The following is a 5,223-nucleotide window of genomic DNA, read 5'->3' as shown; positions in this document are numbered from 1 at the left end:
CTCGTGGTGTGTATTGTGGAGGGCTCATATTGCATGGAGCACTGGGTGTGGTGCATAAACAATGAATTTTGGAATACTGAAAAAAAACAAAAATGATCTGGGGCTCTTGATGGAAAGTGCCCAGGTTCGAGCCCCAGCCCCCTGCTGGCCCGTCAGAGGACCAGACGCTCACTAATGCTTCACGGGTCCATTAATCTATAGAGTTATTCTCATGGCGTGAGCACTCTGGAGAGGAGAGAAGCCTGGAAATGTGCTAAGGGCTTCGTCTGCATTATCTCCATGTGCCTCATAGAGACCGGATGAGATAAATAATATTCGTGACCTGGCCTCCTTGAGGCTCTGGGAGCAAAGGGACTTGGAGTAAAGGGACTTGGTCAAGCCCCATGCCGGAATGGAGGGCGTATAGCACAAGGTCACTGGCCATGGGGCTCTGGACCCTCCCTCCCATTCATTCCCCAACTGACCCCACAATACTCTCACCGAACGGCCGCCCCCCCGCTGCCGTGCCTCAGGGCGGGCTGCTCTACCCAGGGATGGGGGCGCTGGAAGTCCAAGATCAGGGTGCCCCCAAGGTTGAGTCCTTGGGGAGGCCTCCTCCTGGTTGCCACACCGCTGTCTTCTTGTATGCTCACTAGCGCCCTCTGTCTTCCTCAGAGGGCACTCATCCCATCACGGTGGGGGTGGGGGTGGGCTCAAATTCTGGAAGGCCCCGCCTCTAACTCCCATCCATCCCATGAGAACTTCAACACGTGAATCTGGGAGAGCACAAACCTCTCCTTTCTCAAGTCTCCAACTAAAGAGCTTTTCCCGAGTGCAACAGCTATGATGATTGGCCCGCTCCTCCTTCTAGAAACACTGTTCAAATTTGGGGTTTTCAGTTTCAAGCCCCAGAAACTGACGCCGAATAGCTAAGCAGAATAAAAATGGAGGTGGGGGGATTTCTTGGAACACATTGGCCAGGCCCCTGCAGGAAAGGCTGGGTGCCTGCACCTCCCGGGAGGGGGCGTGGCTTTTGTGCCTTTGGCTGGCTGGCGGTCCCACGAGAGATGTCTTTAAGGTTAGGAGTGCCTGAGCTTGGTCTCCCGAGTCTCACAGACCAGGGTTCTGGCCCAGTTACCACTTCCTCTTGACTGGTTGAGTTTATGGACCACCTTTCCAGGATGTGGCGGTCAGACGCACTCTCCCCCTTGGTGATTCTAGGAACCAGAGTCCTGCTGCCTGGTTTGAGTCTTAGGCCTGCCCCAGGAGAGGAGGGGCAGGCCCTTGTGATTGGCAGCCCTGCGGTAACCAGCTGGAATGAGGTCGGGGGTGGACCTCCGCCGTCCCCAAAAGAAGGGATTGCTGTGAACAGAATAAAGCGAGGGAATTAGAAGCTCCCCACCAGGGGATTCTACCCACTGGAAACAAATTTCTCTTTCCCTGTTTCCCCTCCCGCTTCTTGCCTCTTTCTGTCCTGTCCCTCCTCGCAACATTTATTGAGTGTTTGCTTTGTTTGGGGCACATCTTAGGCCCAGGAATAAAAAGATGAGTCAGACCCAGGGCCAACCCTATGGAATTTATCTAATCCCGATCCGCATACAATGCTGGTCCTCCAGACAGAGCCAAGTCAGGCATTACCAATCGACCACAACACACTTTCCCTGGGAGCCCGGGCTCTGCCCCAAGATGCTGCCCCCCCCCACCCCGCTCCCGCCGCCCTCCCCCGCAACCACCCCCCACCTTCCCCACACAGAGCCCCAGGCAGCCAGTTCTTATCAACTGGAATTCCAAAATATGGAGACTCTCTGCTGTGGCTGTCCAAAAGTCTCCCTCTTCCCCATAACAATTCTTCTGACATTTAACAGCAGCAGAATTCCCCCATGCTCACCCTCAAGTTCATTTCTACTCCGCGGGGTGGGGGTGGTGGGGGGAGGAATGGCACTGGTGCCTTCCATTCTTGACCCTGGTTGGCTGTTGAGTCAACTTTGCGGTTAGGAGTCTGAGCGCAGTTCCTGTGGACAGAAAGAGAACATTTGAGTCTTATCACTGCATCCTTCCGAGCCTTTGGTTTGGAATGAAATTTCCACGAGCCTTATAACAAATTACCGCAGATTCAGGGGCATAAAACAAGACCCATTTTTTTTATCTGACCATTATGGAAGTCAGAAATCGAGAATGAACCTGAGGGAGCTAAAAATCAGGGTGTTGGCTGGGTTGTGGTCTTTCTGGAGGTCCCAGGTGAGAATCCTTCCTAGCCTTGTCTGGCTGCCAGAGGCCCTCCACACACCTGGGCTGGCAGCCCCATCCTTCATGTCTCCAACTTCTGTTTCTACTCTCACCCCTCCTTTCCGACTCCCTGACTGCTGCGGTCTCAATGTTTCTGTCCCCCACAAAGTCATGTGTTGAAAAGCTCACCCCCAAAGATGATGGTATTTGGAGGTGGGGCCTTTGGGAGGTGCTTGGGTCAGGAGGGCAGAGCCCTTCCCTCTTTTGTAAGGGCTTCGGGTCCTGGGATCGAGCCCCGCATTGGGCTCTCTGCTCAGCGGGGAGCCTGCTTCGTTCGCCCTCTCCCTCTGCCTGCTGCTCTACCTGCTTGTGCTCTCTCTCTCTCAAATAAATGAATAAAATCTTTTTTTTAAGGTTAAAAAACTATTTTTATAAATCACATCTTTTTAAAAAAGCAGCTCCAGCGAGCTACCTTCATCCTTCCACCAGGTGAGGACACAGCGAGCAGGTGTCATCCGTGAACAGGGAGGAGGAACCTTAGGAGAAAGCAATCCTGAAGGCACCTTGATCTCGGGACTTCCAGCCTTCAGAACCGTGAGAAATAAATGTCTGTTGTTAATAAGCCACCCAGCCCGTGCTGCGTTTTGTTATAGCAGCCCGAATGGACTAAGACACTGACTTTTTGCCTCGTGGGATTAAGGCCTCTGTGATCACTCCAAGCTAACTCAGATAATCCAGAAGAATCTCCCTGTCTAGAGATCCATATCAGAATCACATCTACAAAGTCCTTCTTGCCATGTGAGCCAACATTCACCGGCTCTGGGGCTGGGAACATGGACACCTCTGGAGGCCATTATTCTGCCTGCCACGAGTTCCTTACCTGTGAAATAGGGTGTTGGTGACCTACTTCCTAGACTTGCGGGCAAGATCAGGTGAGACAGTCCATGGGCAGCCCTGGGCACAGTGCCTGGCATAGAAAGCAACACCTGCTATCATGCACTTAGTAGGAGATTTTCACGGGGGGCAGTTGCGGGGAGAGCTCAGCATCCTCACCCCGACCTTGGCCCTGTATGCCTCCTCCTCCTGGGCACCGTTGGTCCAACCGAGGGGATGGGGGTGTGAAATCCCTGCCAGATGTCGAGTTTGTACCTAAGGCTTTTCTGGGCTCTGCACTGTCCACCCCCGCCCCCACAGTCTCTAGGCTTTTGTAGCAATCACCTGGTTTTTATAGAGAAGGGGGAGAGCACCAGCCGCCTCTGAGCTACCTGGGAACTTGTTAGGGCATTCAGTTAGTTAGTTAGTTAGTTAGTTAGGCCCCTCCCCTGGACTAACTGAAGCTGACCCTCTGAGGAGGGGCCCTGAAGTCTGGGGTTTTAGGAGCTCTCCAGGGGATGCCAGTGCTCCCTTAAGTTTGAGAACCCTAGGATGGAGCCCCTTCTTAGGACCCCCACCTTCAGGAAGTCTCCCCACTGCAGCGGTGCCGTTGTGAGGCTCAGGGAGGTGAGGGCTGGCTTCAGACAGCACAGGTTGGAACCTGAGCAAAGCTGCTGTTCTTTCCCCATCTCTGTGCGCCTCCGCCCTTGGGCGCCTCCCTTCCTGGTGCCACCTGGACACGGTGCCCAGCGCCCAGATGCTTCAAGGGAAGCTCCACCCTGCCACTCCTGGGGCGCAGCTCAGGCCCAAGGACCTCTCCCTCTTCACCTTCGTGTGTCACTGCGGGCAGGGCCCTGTATTCAGCTGCAGTCTCAGAGTCTGATAACTAATTTATACTCAAGTGTAAATGGCTGATGGGGCCTTCGGGGGTTACCTGCTCCTTTGAAGGGGGTGCCTGCGGGAAGCAGGAAGAAAGAGCATTCCTGGTAAGCCTTCACCCCCTTGTTGGGCACATATGGAGGAACCGCGAGTGTGCCTTGGAGGGAGGGCTATGAACTTCCTAAATGCGGGCAGAATGGTCTTGTGGAAACAGCGCAGGGCACTGTTTATGGCTGAGTCATGGTCATCACTGCCTAGCAACCTTGGGCAAGTCACTTCATTGCTCTAAGCCTTCATTTGATCTCCTAGAAACGGGCCTGATTCCTAAACAGAGTCCCACAGGGAGGGTTACATGAGATTACCTTTATCAGGTGGCCCTTTCCTGTCTAGATTGGTCTCGCCGACTACTCTGAGCTCAGCCCAATCGGGGCAGAGTCTCCCCAGGTTACAAAAAGGGGCAGGTCCCTTCCTGGGACAACACCTGTTGTGCCACCTGTCTGTGCCACCTGCCCTCCTGTGCCTCCTGTCTGTGCCACCTGCCCAATGAATGCCTGGGGTCAGAGTGCCTAGCATCCCTGCTCCTGGAAGACTTCCCTGATGCCAGCCCAAGCTCTCAGCCCTGTGGGAGGCAGTGGGGGCTCTTGAGACAGTCCTGAGTTGGGAGTCAGGAGCCCAGGGGCTAGTCCTGGCTCTGCCGCTGACCTGCTGTGTGACCTGCCCAATTGCCTGCCCCTCTCTGGGCCTGAGACCTTGCCTGGAAGATGAGTGAGATGTGCGGATGTGTGAAGGCCCTTCCCCCATGAGTTTCATAACCATCCCCTGGGCCCCTTAGCAGCCTGCCTCTCCTCCTGGATATGGCAATGAAGCACATTCTGCTCAGCAGTTCCCACAGCCTCCTATGAGATGTGCTCTTTTCTCCCCTACGTGACTAAGTTCTTTGAGGAAAGGCCCTGTGTTTGTGCCTCCTCATTTGGCCTTCAGCCTTGCACTTAACACTGACCTCATGCATCCTTGTGCTCAAGAAAGACCTGCTGATAAATTCCCAAAGACCTTGGCTGTGCCCAGGAGAGCGCTTTTCTTTCAAGGTGCCATCACCTCCAGGAAGACTTCCCGGATGCTGTCTCCCTGCAACACACATACAGAATTGCTCCTCCACCCTCCACCCCCGGCTCTGGTCATCCCTCCCTTTCAGATTCGCTCCTAGAACAGTGCCTGGCACCGCTAATAAGTGGGGGTTGAATTCCCTTGAATTACAGTCTAAGGGGA

General features: G+C 54.4%; 1 long non-coding RNA gene across 1 annotated transcript; it reads right to left on the bottom strand.

Annotated features, from left to right (window-relative positions):
• Positions 1–1,915: 1,915 nt before the first annotated feature.
• Positions 1,916–5,001, bottom strand: LOC116854668. The gene is made up of 3 exons (XR_004380202.1): positions 4,958–5,001; positions 3,086–3,172; positions 1,916–1,991 (listed from the first exon to the last, which is right to left on the bottom strand). It is a non-coding gene; the product is annotated as an uncharacterized LOC116854668 (long non-coding RNA).
• Positions 5,002–5,223: the final 222 nt, after the last annotated feature.

Source organism: Lontra canadensis, unplaced genomic scaffold (assembly GCF_010015895.1).
Source record: "Lontra canadensis isolate GAN:19392208 unplaced genomic scaffold, GSC_riverotter_1.0 scaffold93, whole genome shotgun sequence".
Classification (NCBI taxonomy): Eukaryota; Metazoa; Chordata; class Mammalia; order Carnivora; family Mustelidae; genus Lontra; species Lontra canadensis.
Note: the sequence above shows the minus strand (reverse complement) of the source record. Positions and strands in the feature narration are given on the sequence as shown.